The sequence below is a fragment of the Notamacropus eugenii genome, chromosome 5, assembly GCF_028372415.1.
Source record: "Notamacropus eugenii isolate mMacEug1 chromosome 5, mMacEug1.pri_v2, whole genome shotgun sequence".
In the NCBI taxonomy this organism is placed as follows: domain Eukaryota; kingdom Metazoa; phylum Chordata; class Mammalia; order Diprotodontia; family Macropodidae; genus Notamacropus; species Notamacropus eugenii.
In genome coordinates this window covers 365,546,054-365,566,377 of record NC_092876.1, presented here as the reverse complement: position 1 = coordinate 365,566,377, position 20,324 = coordinate 365,546,054, and the positions used below count along the sequence as shown (strand labels likewise).

Sequence of the window (20,324 nt, the reverse complement as noted above, 5' to 3'; positions counted from 1 at the left end):
TAGATAAAGAAGAGATGAGGCAAGGAGATCAAGTAGATGACCATTGCAAAAGTCAAGATGAGAGGTAAGAATATGATCCTGGATAATGACTGGATGAGGAGAGAGGGAAGAGATATCGTAGCTTTAAGGATGGGAAAAAAATATCAATTGATTAGATAAGTGAGCTGATCAGATATGTGAGGGACGTAAGGAGTCAAGGAGGACACCATGCTTATGAAACTAGGTAACAGAAAAGATGTTGATAAAGGAGTTTGTGGGAGAAGTTAGTTTTGGAGAAAAGATAATGCAGATCACAACCCATTCTTTCACTCATTCTGTGAGATTCACTTTATTCCCCCAAAAACCATTAAAGTGGAAAGTAGACCCTGTCACACATATGAGGTTATCATGAGTGGGGGAAAAGGATGGATGTATGGAAGGCAGAGTTTTCAATCACACCTATGCAGATGGTGTCATAGTACCTGGTGGATCATGGCTCATAACTGCCCTGAAGAGCCAAAGCTAGGTTCAGAAGTAGAGCATCTGGGGGCTTTCACAGAGATGGGAGCAGACTGGATATAGAGAACTTTGGAGGATAAGAGCATGGGTGATTGTGCTGGAAAAAAGACCCATGATTGTCTATCATAGGGAGGGTTGTTTATGACCTGATATTCCTCTTTCTTATTGGTTGATCACATACCCCTTGAGTCAGATAATTACACTTAGTCATTAGTAATGTAAATCATTTATAACTCTACATTACTATATATAAAGTTTGCCATATATTCAAACAACAATGCTATTATTATCCTGTATGTTCAGGTTTTAATATTTCATTGATCAGTGCATCCATGATTCATTCATTTGTTTATTTGGCATCATGTATTAATCAACTACTAACTGCAACAAACTATATTTACAACTAAATAAAAACAAAAGAGGAAAAAAATCCATCCTTGCCAGCAAAGAACTCATTTTCTTCAAGGGAGATAAAACATTATCACAAGAGTATATGTAAGATTATGGGAGGAGAGACCAGCAAAAACTAGATACGTCAAGAAACACTGAATACATTGAAACATTCCATAGGAAGTGGAACCTAAGTTGAGACTTTACCAGAGCTGAAGATTCCAAGATGGATGTTGTGCTGATACATCGACCTGGGTATGTTCTCAATCTGAACATATTATTTAAATCCACAAATTTGCCTCTATTTCCCTTTCTATTAATGTATCACTGTTCTTATAATAAACCAAGTTTAAAATCACAGTGGTTTCTTTGAGTCTTCCTTCTCCTGCATTTAATCAGTAGCAAATTTTGTTGATTCTTTTTTTTTTTTTTCAGTGTTGTTCATTTGTCCATCTCCATTTGTGAGGACCTCTTATTTAAAAAAACAAACAAACGAACAAACTGGGAAACCTTCCTGAGTAAAGAAACCAACTTTTGTTAAGAGAAACAAAGGCAGGGTCTACAGTTTGTCCAGTATAGTCCCAGATAGTTTGTCCAGTGCAGTCCCAGTCACACCGCTCTTTTGTTTATCTTAATAAAGATTGGTTTCTTTGCCCAAAAAGACTTCCCAGTTTCTTCTTTTATACTATAACAGTGCAGATAGTAACATATGCTGTCTATACTAAAAATGTATGAATAAATATCATTGAATAAAAAGATATATTCCTAGCCTTTGGGAATAAATGTACCTAAAATAATCTAGCTGAAGAAAAGTGGATGAGCAGTGAAACTTTGAAGTACTAGCAAAACTTTCTGACTCAATTGTGGTCTTTGTGTAGTTCATGTAAAATTTCATCATGTTAAATCAGGTCACAAGCTTAGAGTTCCTGGTGTCTTATGAACTAGAAGAGGATTAAATTTCTAAATCGCCAAGGGGCATAAATATAATTCTAATAACAACAGTGAGGCAGCAAATGTATCATGTAGATAAAAACCAGAAGAGACTTTAGAAGTTACGCACTCTAAACTCTTCACTTTGTAGATGAGGCAGTGAATCCCCAGAGAGGTTGAGTGATTTATCCAAAATCACATCGGAGGTAAGCATAGCTGGGATTCAAACTCAGATCCTCTGACTTCAAATCTATTTCTCTGTTTCACAGCTCTGTATCCTTGTTAAAAAAGGACAAAGTCTATAAGAGAAAAGATAACAGTATAGGTACACTGGGCATAGGAGAAGAGTTTATAAGTAACTTGGAAAAACTAAACACACATGTAAGTAGAAATGACAAGAGTAGGCTGTTTTAATTAATCTGCTTTAAATAATTCCCCTAAGCCCAACTTTCAATTAGGCCTGTGGGATATGATTTTTCTATTCATTTTGCTCCCAAAACCTTGTGTTGCTGTTGGGGAAACTTATTGACATTGAATTTCCCCAAAAGGAATAATCATGTTGAGAAAATGGAACCAAATAGAAATAAAGGTTACTGGTCACCAAAGAAGTTTCAGCTGATAGTACCCATAAGGCAGAAGCTTAACTGTAAAGAAAGAAAATAAATAGGAAAAATATATTATCATTGCCCCAAATCAACCTACCAAGGTTTTTATCAGTCCCAGAGGCAGCAGGAAGATTTCAGAAACAAGGGACTTTAGCAAGAAATCACCTCATGCTCTTCGCTAAGAATTAAATATTCTTCTTCTTGTAGTGTATTCATAAAAGGAATAGAAGGAAAGAATCTTATTCTTTACTGATTTGGAAGTAGTAATTAATCAGTGAGGAAAATTCATCACTATGGCTCTAAAAGATTTTAAAAACAAAATCGGTGAATATGAAGTCTCTTTATTTTGTGAGAAATAAATAAAAATATGGCTCATTTACTTATCCTTTCATTACTCAGGAAAATTCTTTGGTGTCAGCTACTTGCTGGTTCAAGTTTAAATGACTCCAAAGAGGTTTTGTGGTTTATGGACAGCATTAGAAAGCACATGGCTTGAAATCTCTCCCAGGCTATCTGAGAGGGAAATGCTAGGTTGCAAGCATGCAGTTGATATGCTGGCACAAAGGGGCAATACTGACATTTTAGCATCTAAATCTCAGATGGATGGGCATTCTTGTAATTTCAAGAATCCCTGGGGAACATAACTCCAAGACTCTGTGGTTTAAGGACAGACATTTCTGACATAAATCAGAAACCAGTGAAAAAGTTACTATTTATGAAAGGAAGCATGATATGACACAAAAATGCACTGGAGATTAGGATGCAAGGCACACGTCTGTCACATACTAATTGTGTAACAAGGGGTGAATTACTTAACCACTTTAAACCTCAATTTGCTCATTTGTAAAATAGTCTAGATTAGGAATTTTTAAACACTTTTTGTTTGTCTTCAGTTCCTTTGGCGGCCTGGTGAAACCTATGGGCTCCTTTTCAGAATAATGATTTTTTTAATCCATAAAATATAATGAAAGAAACCATTTACATTTAAATTTAGATGTGAGAGAAAATGTTTCTGAAGTTCATAGATGCTAAGTGAAAAATCCTTGGACTAGATGATTTCTAAGGTCTCTTCCAGGACTAATCTTTGATAGAGGACCTAAAAGGACCTAACCAATGGAAGTTTTATCCTCAGAATATGAACAGCTCCCATTGGCCATACACACTCCACTCTGTCCTTCCCCATCCCCTCCCACTCTTTTGACATCTATATCTTTGGGTTCTTAATGCTACCTTGGCCTACCCATCATAAAAGTGGTAAATCGTCAAATATCCCAAGGGAAATATCAGAAAGTTATTTTTCTCATTTGTCATTTTCATCTTGGAATCTAGATTCAAAAGGATGGTTATTCAGTTAACTATAGCTTAAGATTTTTTCATGGTTGTCTTTTGTCTGAAAGTAGTAAATAATCTTCACAGTACTCTGGGAAAAAAAAAACAAAACATAATGCTAACGTTTCTTTGGCTCCATAATGAGTAGAATGCTTCTTTTCTGACAGTTTTGATGGAAGTCAGTCAGTGTCCTTTTGAACCGTTCTTTTGCCTGGGTATGACCCTATTTTTTCTCCTACTCATCTCTGGAAAATAGCTATATTCAGAGGAATTAATAAAAATTTATTAATTATTCATTCATAGAGGATTACACTTCTGGTGTGAGGACTTTGGTGCCCTTTTCAGGGCTGCTCATCCACCTTTGGTGTCCACCTCTCCAAAATGCTATAGCATTCAGGGCAGTCACACCACGGTAAAACCAAGTTGACAGATGAACTAAACCAGGGTGAGGGAAACCAACAGGTCCCAAACCCACCAGTGCGTTAGAGGGATGTCCACCCCAAACAAGTGGAGACTTCCCCTAGTGAAATGAATGGATGGAAACAATTTGTTCTAATGGCCATGAAGACACCTGAAGCAGGTACTGTGGAGTGGTTAGAGCTTGATTAGACATCAAACATGATCATCCACTGCGTCCCGATTCTTGCCAGTCATCTTGACTTCTATTTTGCTGCTAGACTTTGATGACTCAGGAAAAGAGTGTGAGGCTGACAACTTTGTTACAACTATGCCTCACTTAAATCTAATTTACAGGCAAGTCAAGGTATCATCCCATTATGCCCTTGGTTCTCTTAGAAAATGAGACAAACTACAATGACCCTACTCTTTTCCATACTCAAATTCTGAAAATGGATATTTTTCCTTAGGGAAAAATTCATGTTTGTTTTTTTTTTTTTTTTTCCCCTCAGAGGGATGAGACATTTGTATAGCTAGAATGACTTTCCTTTCAGGGCTGTTTTTTTTTTCTTCTCAAAGTGAAAGAGTGTTAACCTCTTCTGCCTCTGAAACATCTGATTCCAAACTTACTGACGTTGAAGATTGTTTTAATTAAAAATATTAAAACAAAGAAGAACATAGCAATTTCTTCCTTAGAATTTAAAATCTAAATAAGTTGATGTGTGAAAGATCTAACAGCATAATTTCACAAATAATGGGAAGTGTTAAGGAAGGTTTTTCAAAGCATTATTACAATCTAAAATAATAGACTTTCATGACACCAAGTCGCAGAATCATAGAATTTGACGGTGGGAAGAGCCCTTAGGGACCATCTGCTAATCCATTAGTGAAAGCAATACCCACAATGACCTATCTGACAAATGATCATTTATCTTGACTAATAATCCTTCATCTTAGATGACCTTCCAGCTTGTTTGTATGTATCTTATATATACTGAATTATTTACACATTGTCTCATTGATTAGAATGCATGTTCCTTAAGGTGAGAGATGTTTTTTCCCCATCACTTGTCATGAGGCTGAGAAATTACAGCATTTGAATATAATAACATAATGGAATAATATTATGCTGAAAGAAATAATGAAAAGGACATTTTCAAAGGAATGGAGGAAACTTTGTATGAACTGGTACAGAGTGAAGTGAATAGAACCAGGAGAATAATTTATACATCAGTACTGAAAATATAAAAAACTTTGAAAAACTTAAGAACTATAATCATAAGACTCATAATGAAACATGCTACCAATCTCCTGAGAGAGGTGATAGATACAGGGTTCAGAATAAAACATTTTTTATGACATGACCAATGTGGGGATTTGCTTTGCTTAACAACCTACATTTGTAGGCTTTGCTTTGTTTTTCCTTTTCTTTTTTCTTATAGTGTGCAATGAAGTAGGAGAGAGAAAAAAAGATTTTTTTTTAAAATAAATAAATATAATAAATTATTTTTTAAAGGACAGAGATGGAAGATTAGTAAAACAAACATTTATTCTTTTATTTTTTAAATAACCATTCGTTAAGTGTCAGCTATGTGCCAGTCACTGTGCTGAACCTTTTACAATGATTTGATCGTACTGTGAGGTAGATGCTGTTATATCCACATTTTACCCTTGAGGAAACTAAGACAGATAGAGGTCAAGTGATTTGCCCAGAATCACACAGCTAGTATATGTCTAAGGCCAAGTTTGAACTCAGGCAGGTCTTCGTGATTCCAGGTCTGGTACTCTATTTACTGTGCCCCTCTGTCACTACACTTCTTGCACCGATGTTGACACCATACAGATTTCCAAATACACAAGTTTGGTTGTATCTCTACATTTAGCTCTGTCAATCTCTATCTCTGCCTCTGTCCTTGTATGTATGCATCTTATATGTCTTTCTCTATTTGTGTCTATAACTCTGTCTTGCCTTTGTTGGCACTGGATTCAGATGGTTCAAGAGGGGAAGGTGAGGCTGGTGATCTGCACAGCCCTCCCTCACTTAAAACAAAGTCAAGTGCAAGTCATGTCATCATTTCTTTGATGGCATGTTCTTCTTCAGCAATGAAGGATGAACATAGACATGTGAAGTGGACAGAGCTGCCTGAATGGGGACCCAGGTAGCTGGATGACTCAGCTCATTAGCTCCCTTTTTCCCACTCCCTCTTCCTCTCCAAAGGAAGGTAAATTTGGATGATCAGAGGATGCCCAGTTGACTTGGGGTTTACTGGCAAGATTTCTTTCTCTCTCTCTCTCTCTCTCTCTCTCTCTCTCTCTCTCTCTCTCTCTCTCTCTCTCTCTCTCTCTCTCTCTCTCCCTTTCTCTCTCTTTCTCTCCCCATTTTTCTTGTCTTTCTCAAAACCTTAAACCCAGTGCACTCTGAAATTCATACATTGGACACCAATAGGTCCCTACCCAAACTCCATTTAATGGCTGTTTCCTGGACAATCCAGGCTTCAGATTGATTATCGATAGTAACTGTTGCTCTTTCCCTCTCAGCTTTTGTTCGTTAAAGGGGCCATTCCCTGATTACTTCTTGGAGAGGCTTATTCACTCACTCTGAGTACCTGAATAGACCAAGGTCTCCCATTGCATCCTGGGCCTTCTCCAATCATCTTGATAAAAATCTGGTCACCGGATCCAGATGACTCAGGAGGGGAAAGTGGGGCTGGTGGCCTTGCACATCTCTCCCTCACTCAAATCAAAGTCAAGTGCAGGTCTTGTCATCATTTCTCTGAGTCATGGCCTTCTTCAAAAATGAAGGACAAACTCAGACCTGTGGGAAGAGTGAGCTTCCTGAATAGGGACTCAGCTTATCTGCTCCCTTCTGCCCCACCCCCCTTCTCCTCTCTAGGAGACGATAAATTTGGATGGCCATAGGATCCCCAGTTAACTTGGGGTTTACTAGCTAGACTTCTTTCTCTTTCTTTCTTTCTTTCTTTCTTCCTTCCTTTCTTTCTTTCTTTCTTTCTTTCTTTCTTTCTTTCTTTCTTTCTTTCTTTCTTTCTTTCTTTCTTTCTTTCTTTCTTTCTTTCTTTCTTTCTTTCTTTCTTTCTTTCTTTCTTTCTTTCTTTCTTTCTTTCTTTCTCTCTTTCCCTCTCTGTCTCTCCCTTCCTTCCTTCCTTTCTTTCTTCCTTTATCCTTTCTTTCCTTTTCCAAAACCTTAAACCCAGTGTACTCTGAAGTCCATAGACTGCCCAAACTCCACTTAATGACTGTTTTGGGGACCCTCCTGGCTTTGGAGTGATTATCAATAGTAACTGTTGCTCTTTCCCTCCCGGATAGATGTACTTATTTTTTTTCCTTTTGCTCAATAAAGGGGCCATTCCCTGATTACTTCTTGGAGAGGTTTATTCACTCACTCTAAGTGAGTACCTGAATAGACCAAGGTCTCCCATTGCATCCTGGGCCTTCTCCAATCATTCTGATAAAAATCTGGTCACTGGATCCAGATGACTCAGGAAGGGAAAGTGGGGCTGGTGACCTTGCACAGCTCTCCCTCACTAAAAGCAGGATTAAGTGCAGGTCATGTCATCATTTCTCTGATGTTATGGTCTTCTTCAAAAATGAAGGATGAACACATACACACAGGTAAGATAGTTTGAAAAAAAGAAGTCTTTCTTATACTTTAAGAAATAAACTTTCCAGGAGAGATGTACCATGCTCCATTTTCCTTACAGGAGTGAAGCATATGAAAATGGTAATTTTTTTTTTTAAAGAATGTGAAGAGACTGTGAAATATTTTGTTTAGCCAAGAAAATACATTTCAACTGTATCTGCATGTACCCAGGTTATCCTCTTGCCATTTCTGAATTCCCTGTTGGAAGTGAATATAAACAGTTGACTTTATTAAATGAATTTCCATTTTTTAGTGAGAAAGAAACTAATGAAAAGGGAGTGACAAAATGTATGAATATAGTGACATGACTCAATTTTAATTTCTTCTCTCCTTTCTCCAATATTTATCAGTCATATACATATGAATCTATATGTATGTGTCTATCAATCAACTGGTCAACAAATACTTATTAAATGCCTACTATATGCTGGGGATGGTGCTAATTGTTGAGGATACAAAAAATGGCAAAAATTTAGTCCCTGTCCTCAAGGAGTTTACAATCTATTAATCAATCAATTCACATTTATGTATATGTAACTTTTGTGTATATATATATATATATGTATGTATGTGTGCATATATACACATACATATTTATGCCTTGTATTTGGGATGCCTATATATACATTTAAATATATAGGTATATGTGTGCATATATGTGTGCATATACATACATACATATATGTATATGTGTGTACACATACATATATGTGTGTTTATACATACATGTGTGTTTATACATACATATCTGTGTATATATGTGTGTATGCATATATATATGTATATGAGATTTTGGGGTTGAATTAATAGAATTAGTTTCCAGAAATATAGAAATATGGAGGTAATGGTCATGCTGTACTCTGGTCTGGTCACATCCCTGCTTGGACTTTATCTGGAGTATTGTATTCAGGTATGGATACCACAGTTCAGAATGAACATTGATAAACTGGAGACTATTCAGAGAAAAAGAACTGGATTAGTGAAGGACCTTGACTCCATGTGATGGGAGGACCAGTTAAAGGAAGCAGGCATGTTTAACATGAAGAAGAGTCTAAGACAGGGCATGATAGCTATCTTCAAGGATTTGAAGGGCTGTCATGTGGAAGTTAAGGACTGTTTTTGTTCTGTTTGACCCCAGGGGATAAAACCTGGAGTGACAGATGGGAGTTGAAAAGAGATAGGGCCAGAAAATCTTCCTCACACTTATTGCTGTCTGAAAGAGGAATGGGCTATTTCAAGAAGTCTGGGGTTCTATGTTCTGGAAGGTTTCCAAATAGAAGACTCACAGCTGTGTTTGAAATATAATGGGGATTCTTTTCATTTGTGGACTGGACTAATGAGCAGCAGAGGTCCCATTCTGCTCTCAAATTCAGTGATATCTGCACATAAGCATATAAATGGACACACTTAATAACATGGCTACTCTTACATTAAGAATGGTTCATATACAATTGCTACTTCCATTAGTATAGCAGGTGTGTGTGTGAATATCCTAAACATATAATTTGTACATACTTCCTAATTTAAAATTTGCAGATGGAAACCGTAAATTATTTATCTCATATCTTCTAAATAACATATTTTTCTTACAATGGAAATTCCTTTCATAATCCTAATGAGAACTCATCAAATTGGCTTATGGAGTGCACTCCCTATCTTATTCTCCATCTCATAACCTTGTTCTGCTTTTGAGACTCCTTTGAGGTAATGTGCCTACAGATTGCTTAGATCATTTTACAAAGTATTGTTAATTTATACTATCAGTTAAACATTCCTTCACAAAGATATGAGGATATGAATATGTCCTAATATACTGGAATTTCTTGTTACGAAAGGACACTGGATGCCAGAGCTCCACTGAGCATCAGAAATCTCACTGTGGAAGCCTTATGCAGTGCTTCCTGGATTGAGCCAAATAAAAAGATGGATTAGTTGCTTTTTGGGGATCTAAGTATTAATTGCATCCTTATAAAATCACCTAGTTAAACTGTCTGTTTTGTGGTACAGTTCCGTGGAGAAGGAATTTCTAAAGGCGGCCTGCTAAGTTGATTTTACTGCTAGATAATTAATTGAAATGAGGAGGGAAAAAGAAGTAAAGAATTCAGAAATGAATTTTCAGCTGTTCTTCATTACATAAAGTTGCTAAGATTAATTCCTACGCATACAAACTCTCTGTCTCTCTCTGTCTCTGTCTCTGTCTCTGTCTCTGTCTCTCTCTGTCTCTCTGTCTCTCTCTCTGTCTCTCTCTCTGTCTCTCTCTCTCTCTCTCTCTCTCTCTCTCTCTCTCTCTCTCTCTCTCTCTCTCTCTCTCTCACCAGTTTGCTCATCTACAGTAAAAATCTGTTTTTGCAGTTGCTACCTTTGTGTACCCTTTTTTCCTTTCAACATGAAAGGGATATAAAGGGTTAAAAGTCTTTATTATACTCTTAAAAATAAGATGCTACATTCATTATTTGGAAGCTTATCTATGAAAAGAAACTGTCGCTGAATTCTTTGGTGCTTTGTTTCATTTTAGATTTTTGCCACTTATGTTTAAATCATACCAGCCCCATTGCTATGTATCATCCAGAGATAATTTACCTTTGTCTTTATTTTTTTGGAAGCTAATGATTAATGGGTTATTTGTTTTTTATAAAAATGTTAATAATTCACCAGTTTTATGCCCACCATTGCTAATATTCTAATATTGATTTCATTTCTTTTTCCTCCTTGGCATTAGTTACAAATTATACCTTTCTCTTCCTTAATAATTTTAATATGATTTATTGTATCAGGGATTGATTTTACCCAAGAGCCAAGTCTTGATTAAATCTCTTAAGCATTCAGACTTTTCTGGTTTAGTTCTAGTTTTCTCTACCACCAATATGTCCTTATACTTAAAACATCGGTGATTAACATTGTGCTTTTGAGCTCACTCATATGTATGTCATGGTCCAACTGCACACAAACATATTCCATGACAAAAAACAACATATTTCTTGTCAATGGAAATGATAAATGTGACGCTTATAAATGTTGACTTGTATTATTGTTTTAATAGTTATTTTTCTTTATATCTCCCTAACCCTAACCATGGCAGCATAATGGATGAATTTGGCACAATGAAGACTTTGGTTCAAGTCCTGACTGATGAATATCATGATATCACCATGACCAATCACTTAACTCCTTAGTACCAAAAGATAATAATAACTTCAATTCCTCTTGTTCTAAATTGGCGAGGGGAATTTCCATTCCAGGACCCAGAATGAAACAAAGTAAAACAACAAAGTTCTAATGAACACAAGTGTGTATAAACAAAAAACAAAACAAAACAAAACAGTGCATTGCATACATAATAGGCATTTCAGAAATGTTTGTTGAATAAAACACTGGTTTCTTGTCATAGGATATTCCAGGAAGAAACCACATCCTATTTATACCTTTTTGGTTCAACAACCAATGAGGAAGAAGGAAAATATATGAGAAACTAAAGGAAAAGAATCCTTTTTTTGTCTGATTTTGATTCTTACCTACTCCCATCACTCTCAAAATGTATGGTATGTATGTATATATGATATGTTACTGATGAAAAATTTTTTTCAATGTAGTCAGCTCTAAAACATATTCCTTCCTTCAAATGATTGTTTCTGGTTAGAGATGCAAATATACGTGTGTGGATGCACAATATACATATGCATATACATATACATGTATATGTATGTATATATACATACATACACATGTGTGTATATGTACGCACATATACACACACACACATATATAAGCAATGTTGAAGATCTGTGTTATTGGAAATTGGGAGCATATGTTGTAAGAGTTCCACTGTTGTATAATTAGGCTAGGATTAAGTTAGGCTTTGATTATCATACCTATGCCAAGCCTACTCTTATTCTGGTAGCCAATCCTCCATCTTTTTTCAAGAAAATTTACAATTTGTTTTAATTGTCATTCCCTTGCAATTCTTATGAGTACTATTTTAAGGAATTCTTTAAAAGAACATCAAAAATTTCTATTATCTTTTCTCTTTTATTAAGATAAAACGGATTCTGAATTATAAACTTCTCAGTAATACCTATCCATATAGGAATCTAGGGTTAAATATTGCTCTGATATGTGTCAGTATTTCAAGTAATTATCTCAAAAATTCAGATGTACGAAAGACACTTTTGGAAACAAAAAACACAAAATATGCAATATTTTCCTCAAATGTCCCAACCAATTTTTACTAGTTGCGTAGTTTTAGGAAAATTTCTTATTCTCTCTGAGTCTCATATTTATCATTTTAAAAATAGAGAATAATAGGGTCATTAATCTAGAGCCAGAAGGAAACTTAGTGGTCTTCTAGTCATATATGCTTTTTTTATAGATGGGGAAACTGAGTCACAGGAAGGTCAAGGTTACATAACAAATGTAAAATCAGATTTTGTGACTCTGAACAACTTCATTTCTTTCCTCTGTATTTCACTTCCTCCTACTGAATAGAGCTGACTGTGACATCAGGAAGACCTGAGATCAACTGTTCCCTCTGATCTAATAGCATGGGCAAGTCACTGAATATCTCAATTTCTTTAGGCAACTCTTTAAGATTTACAGACAACTGATACTTTGAATCTTTCTTCTTTAAGGTAATTTTCACACTGGAAGTTCTCTACATTGAAGAAATCATTGATCTGGATGAGGAGTGATATTAACAATGACAGTAAAATAATGATGATAATTATTAGGCTACCTAAGGTTTTTATAAAAATCTTAGATGAATATGAATTATTATTATTAATATAGATTACATATGAAATTTTATTTTTTGTTTCCTTTCTCTGCCTAATTTTCAGTAGTTAAATAATAAATAATAATTTTTTAAGTCAGGAATCCAAAAACTTGTAAAACTCAGGGAAGAAAGGAAGTAGATGAATTCTAGTTATTTCTTTACACACACGGATCTTGATTATGGGCAGAAAAAAGTCACTCTTGAAATTATGTGGTGAGTTTGTGTCTGAGCTAGGAACTAGGTGCTTTAAATCCTAGTCTAGTTGTTAACCCACTAAATCATAATAAATAATGCTTGTCTGTAGACCAGTCACCAGCTTCATATTTCAAAGAGCCCAGAGCTATAAATCACTTAAAGCTTTTATTGAATTAAAATGTAAAGGGGGTATATTTTCCACACAGCCAGCTAGCCCTAAACAAGCTCATTCTGCCCAGTTTGCTTAAGAGGAAATAAATGATATAAATTCCCAAGTATATTTAATGTGGTTTTGAAAGCAAATTCCCTATTGTGTTACTCAAATAGGGAAAAAAAAAAAAAAAACATACAGTGACTCCAGCACAGAATAATAAGGCATTAGTGATCTCCACAACTGTGAGAGGTAAAAGTTAGTCAGTGATCAGGTTAAACATGACACCAGAGGCCAATCTGTTTTTGCTTCATGATATGGAAAAGATGCCCCAGGGGACTGTTTGTGGAGGTGGGTATTGAGTGGAAAGGACCAAGTTAAACTTACTAGATTCTTTACCCTTTGAACATTTTCCTTTTGACCTTCAAATCCCCACTCAGTTGAATTGTCACTTCTGTGAATTTGACTTTTTCCAAGAAGAGTGGGAAAGGCAAAACTAATTTTAACATTATATTTTAGGCTCTTTCCTAAATTTCTTGAGCAATTACAAGATTGATCTGGAGTGTCATTCATCATAACTGGAGGCAGTTATTCCTTTTTCCACAAATAACTAGGTGTTGCAGTACACTGCAGAGTTTGGATTATTTGTTTCATAACTTGTTTCATTTTTTTAGTGATAATGGCTTCCCCTGTCCTCCCCCTTACACACCAAACATTATTATTTTAAAGAAGTGTCGTTCTTCAATCTTCTGATAAGTATTTGTCCATAAAGTTTAATGTTCTCCTCAGTAGAGTTTGGTCCTGCTGTTATTACTACTATTATCACTTTTAATGATCTTTGTTTAATAATTTCAGGATTGAAATATTTTTTTTCTTCTCCAGAGTCTGGGCCCTTAGAGCTTAGAATAACTTACAGAGTTATTGTGATCCAGAGTATATGATGTTATCATAGAATAGCTTAAGAAATTAAATATGCAGATTTAAAAGGAATTGTCTGGGAGTGAACAGGGGCCTCCAAAGGAAGTAGGTGTTGAAGAGAAAGGAGGTCATTTCAAACAGAAGATGAAAAGGCACAAGTAAAAAATAACTCAAAGGAGTGTTTGGGCAACTCATATAAGAGGAATAGGATGAAAAGAAGGCCAAAGGGCAAGGAAGGGTGAGTTGATGCCCAACCTAAATTTGCATACCTTTTTTTTTTTAAAGAAGTCAATACAAAATCAACAACATCAAGAATTTCCAGTGTGGGGATTTGGTTTATCCCCTTTTCAGGTATCACTCCATCTCTCTCTAATTCAGCAGTGGGGAACCTGAGGGTTTGAGACAACATGTGGACATCTAGGTACTTGGGTGCAGCCTTTTGGTTGACTCCAAGTTCAACTGAACAAATCCTTTAAGGCTATTTGCTCTGTAAAGTTTGGATTCAGTCAAAGAGCCACACTTGAGGATCTAGAGGACCACATGTGGCCTCAAGTCCACAGGTTCCTCACCCCTATACTCAATGGAGAACAGGGAGAATAGTTGTTGTTCTCTTGAACTGTAATTTTATAGATAAATTCTGGGGAGCTAATGAGAGATTAATTTGCCCAGGATCACCCTTCTAGTAGAGAGGAGATCTGAACCTTGACCTTCTTGAATATCTATTAGGAGAAGCAGTTTAGTGTGTTTTAAAGAGCAATGGATTTGGAGTTAAGAGGAACATAGTTCAACTATCAACCTCTCTATTTGTTCCCTGTGTGACCTTGAACAAGTCACAATCACTCAGGCCTCACTTTTCTCATTTGTAAAATTAGACACTCTGAAGTACTGCCTAGCTGTGAATCTGTAATCCTACCCAGCTCCAGTAACTTTCTAATACTCTTAAGTTACAAAGAAGGTGATAATAAAGGGGATCTCCTCTTATGAGAATTTCCTATATTAATGAAATCATAAATATAGACCTTATTTCTCCCCACTAGCCTCTTCACCACGCTGGTATGAGAAGCAAAGAAGAGAGAATCTTTATTCAATCTATAAAAGAGCACAATTGGGTGATAGAATTCTGAGTGCCATGTATGAGTACATGGAATTCTTATGGAATCAAGTCCCTCATCATAGCCTTTATTCCCTGAAAAATATGTTCTATATTTTGATACTTGCCTAGCCATCAAACATCTATTACATTTCCATAACCCCAGTATATGACATAACCAAGTGTTGTGGAGACTGCAAATAGTTTCTGTTAGTGTTTGTTTAAAGGCCTCTGGATTCTTTTAGTGTAAATAAGTTATTATTTGACTTTCAACGTTGGTACACACTGTGGAGAAACCAAGAGAGGTTTAGTTTGGCAAGAGTTAATGTAGCTATAGTTCGCTTTGTAATTGAGCCATACTGCATTTGCTGATGCCTGAGGAGGCTGACACAGTGATATTAATAATCCTTCCCCTGCTCTGGGGTGCAACTAAGTCAGCATAGGTACCATAATATGCTAGTTCTATGATCATCTTGGGGGAATGATCTGGCAGTCATTGCATTTTTGCTCTCCCTTCTTCATCACTCTTCTATATTTTTAAGTCATTTGATGTTCTATGATTAAAAGTAAGACAAAGCAAAAAAAGCAAAATTCAGATGCTATAAAAAAAGAATCAGCTGTATTTCATAATCAGTTTTCTTATCTTTTCTCTTGCTCGTTTATGAATTAACAAAATGGGTTATTGTAAGTGTGTAGAATTAATGTGAAGTTTGGCGGGGGGGAGCTTTGGATAGTTTCTTAATTTTGGGGCAAGCTAATGCTCAATCTAAAATATGAGTACAAGAAACTTTTTTTAAAGGTCACTTTTTACAGTAGGTCACTTTTCCATCTCTGTGCTTCACCTTTCAGCTCTTGGACCAGGACCTGCCTAAGAGTTCAGGGAGCCTGAAAATTTGGTTGAACTGCCCCAACCAATATAATTGTCGTTATCCTGTACTCAATGCTGCAGTTCAATTTGGCTGATATCACAGAAAACGAAGTTCTAAATTTAGGAGCAACTTTGAGACTCATGCTTACTGAATCAATGATGACAGTTTCAGTTTCCTCAGGGAATTTTTGATAGACTATTTCTGGATATGTGTGTGTTCAATATCTTCCATTTTTCCCCTTCTCTCAAGAATGTTGTGCTTTCAAGAAGTTTTAGCTAGCTATATTAAAGCTTGGGTTATTCTTTTAAGGATATGGGTGATACAAAAAAGACAAAAACACTAACCACCTCAGTATAAGTATATAAATTGTGCATGTCCCTATGATTTGTCAACCATTTCATCTATTTGACCTCAAAAAAAAAATCTCCATAATCTCCTTTGAGTGTTATTCAATAACAGTAGCTGTCTTTCAGGGTACTATTTAATAATTGCAGCATGAATGGTTCATATCTACACAGCACTGCACATTTAGAGAATGTAAGCTCCTTGAGATTATGGACTATGATATTTTTGTATTTTAATCCTTGTAGCTTAGCACACAATAGGTGCTTAATAAATGATACTGGCATTAATTATCACATTTGTTCTTCATGACAAATCTATAAAATAGATACTATTACTGATTCCCTTTCCATAAGTCAGTCAGTAAACATGCATATGTTAATTAAGCACTTACTTTGTGTCAAGTACTGTGCTAGGCTTGGGAGATACAAAGAATGACAAAACACATGATCCCTGCCCTCAGGAAGCTCATCTTCTAATGGGAGAGATAACCTTCAAAGGACTATTCCCATATTAAATCTATAGAGTAGATAGAAGTTAAACTCAGATGAATGGAGGTATCAGGACATTGTTTAGAGGTAGAAATTGAGTTTTCAAGAAAATAGCTGTTGGCCAGATCCAGTGAGACACGGAGCATACATCTACCTGACCACCCACTACTTACCACCCACCACTGACCATCTACTGAGGACCCTGGCTCCTTGTGCTATGTCCAGCAGCTCCAACATTATTGCCATGAGGAAGGTGGTGCAGTAGTTCCGTCTCTAGGCCAAGCTCCACCTCATGAAGGTTTCTCAAGCTGCTACCAATCTGAAACAGTTTTGCCTGCAGAATGCGCAAAATAACACCCTGCTGACTGGGGTATCTTCCAATACTAATTCTTTCTGACCCCAGAAAGTCTGTTCATTCCTGTAGCAAGATGAACTTAAGCTACTTGGGAAGGATTTCTGAATCCAGTCTTCATATGTGGATCTGTGACATGATATGATTCTCTGTGATATGAATTGTGACTATTCAAAGGAGAAAGAATTCTGAAGCCTGCACAGAAGTTTAATGTATATGTGTGAAATAATGTGCCAAGCTAATCATCAAAATTTCAACTTGTGTCAGCCTTTCTCATCTGCCTCTCCGAATTTTCATTGATTTTTATTTTATATACTGGCAAGAATACCAAAAAATACTCAGATGAAAATCACATTTTTGTAGTTCTTTAAGAGTTAATAATGAGTTTCATAGATTCATAGGGTAAAAATAAAATATTAAATAAAAAAAAAGAATCATAGGGTTAACCTGAAAATCAAATGTGATTTATTTAGTTCAATGTACATAAACTTCATCCAGTTCATACAGGATGTCCTTTGAGTTATTTCTGTGGTGGTGAAAAGCTCTGCTAAATTATTAGATACACTATTCTGGTCCCTATCATACCAACATCATAGAATATGCTTTTGCAAGGCTATCACCTATCTAATGCATAGATGCAAAGAGATTCTTTTAATGACTTGGTGTGTGTCCAGAGAGGCACTAGAATCTTGATCTCTGGAATTCTCTTTTCAGCCATTCCACAACTATTGTTTTCTTCTATCAGGCAACAACCTGACTTAAAAAAGAAAAGATTATCCAGCTCTTATTACAAGGTAAAAGCTATAAGAAAGCATATATTAAAGAATATACTCCAACATTTGTTTATTATTATTACACAGAGCTGATAAATTCAAAGAATAATCAATCAATGAAAGGAACCTCCCTGACAAATATATGGGTGAAAAATGAAGAGGTCTCTTCAGTCAAAAATAACTAACAAAGTTCAAAACAGATGATGTACAATCCTGCTTTCTCAGTACTCCATAAATGAAATTTCCTGCAACTTATGTCCATTTCATGGGGCTAAAAGTCTAAACAAAAATTTAAAAAATGGCCTAAGTAAAACACATAGATATAAGAGTAAAAACAGCTTAAAATTGATAAAAATAATTAAATATAAATGAATTTTAAAATGTAATCAAAATTAAAACTAATATAATCTACAGCACCTACAAAAAAAAAAGATTGTTGCTAAGGCTGCTGCATGTTACAGTGCATAGTTTGCTGCACCTGGAGTCATGAAAACCTGAATTCAAATCAAACCAAGACCTGCTATGTGAACTTGGTCCCTGGGAAATGATTTTGTTTAAACTTTATCTGCTTCCATTTTCTCATCTGTAAGATAAGTATGATAATAATATTACTTCTCTCCCAAGGTTGTGGTGAGGATAAAATGAGATCATATATGTAAAGTGCTTTATAAACTTTAAAGCTCTAAATAAATTCTACAGCTACTGCTGCTGCTGAAGGTGAAGATAATACCAGTGATGCTGACGATGGTAAAAATCAGGGAATCCTGAAGGAAGAGTTAAGGAGGGAATGCATTTTAAGCTTTGGGGAAGGTATAATCACTTTTAATAAGCTTAAAACCACATTAAGACTTTGGGGACACCTTGTATAAGAATAGTCAATCTATTAACAAACATTTATTAAGCTGCTACTAAATGCCAAGCACTGTAATAAGCACTGAAAATAAAAAGAAAGAAAAAACAGTCCTTGCCCTCAATTAGCTTACAATCTACAGGGAAGACAATAGGCAAGTAAATATATACAAACAAGTTGTATTGATGATGCATTTTTGCTTATTGTTATTGTAATTTCACTTCTTGATGGGAAGATCTTTCCCATCCATTTATAGGCCCATGTGACCTGCTTAAGTCACAAGAAACCTGAGTCACATGAATCAAGTCACATATAACAGGAAAGGGTGGGTCAGGAAGAGTGGAACAGAAAGAGGTGGAGTTAGAGTAGAGCTGAGAGGAAGTTACAGAGCAATCAGAACTGGGAAAGGCAGCAACTAGCATGAACAGGAGAGCTTGTTTCTGATTTTGTTAAAGGGAGCTGGATTGTAGGATGCCTAACAGAAGGAAGGCTTGGGGATGATATTGCCCCCTGCACTTTTATTGTATATAGATTTCTTTGTTGCTATGATGGATTTTGTTTTCTCGTGTTGGGATTCAGTTTTCTGGTGTTTAAATAAACGTTTTGGTTCTGTCTTCCATGTGGAGAATCTGTTATATTTTGTGATTCAAAAACATGCCAGTATATTCATGACCGCTGTAGGTGCTGTGAATATTGCTTGGTGCTACACAAGTCAAACGCAGGATAAATAGCAAATAAAAGAGAGAAGACTCTAGAATTAAGAAGATTTAGAAACACTTCCTATAGAAGGTGGGATTTTAATTGGGTTTTGAAGGAAGCCAGGGAAGTTTGGAGATGGAGATAAGGAAGGAAAACATCCTAGGCATGGGAGACAATGAAAAATGCCCAGAGTAGGCTTAGGGTGTAGATTGTATGAAGGACACCAAGTAGATCAATGTCACTGGAATACAAAGGATTTGGGTGGATTGGGAGTGGGGGTGGGGAAGAGATGGGGCAGAAATTGCACGGTAAGACTAAAAAGACTCAAAAGGTAAGTGGTTGGGGAACAAAGGGCTTTTAGCACTAAACAAAATTTCGTATTTGATCTTGGAGGTGATTGGGAGCCAATATACTTTATTGAGTATAGAAATGAAGTGGTTAGACCACAATGTAAAAGGGCTGATTATGTGGCTCTTAGTTCTTTTTACAGAAGTCAATAGAATGAGTATGAGAATGAAGTATGGAATAGAATGAGTATAAAGAAAATCTGCACTTCACTTGTAGTTGTTTGAGTGGTTAGAAGGGAATCTTTTGAAAGAGTTTCGTGAAGGTAGGAACAACCACACCTGGCAATAAATTAGATATATGGAGTGATTGGGAGAAAGCAATTGAGAATGATACTGAAAGAACTCAATAACTAGAAGGATGATGGTATTCATACCTGATGAAGAAAGTAAGACCCACAGAGATTGAATGACTTGCCTAGAGTCATACAGTGAGATATCATTAATACAGCATGTTAATCTTTCCAAAATGTTGATACATTGTTATGTTTAATCCATGTTATTAACATTTTCTTCATCACTTTCTTCAGTCTAGACAATGAACAAAACAATAAATCAGGTTCTGATTTATTTAGCATTTACCAGTTTCTGAGGTGCAAATGTTTACACTGAAAATAATTTTTTTCTCTTAAGCTTGCATTTACCACTAATCTAAAGCAATCATTTTCTCCTGTTG

General features: G+C 35.8%; 1 pseudogene; it reads left to right on the top strand.

Moving 5' to 3' along the window:
- The first annotated feature begins 16,847 nt into the window (after positions 1-16,847).
- Positions 16,848-17,054, top strand: LOC140509282 (guanine nucleotide-binding protein G(I)/G(S)/G(O) subunit gamma-5 pseudogene; annotated as a pseudogene).
- Positions 17,055-20,324: the final 3,270 nt, after the last annotated feature.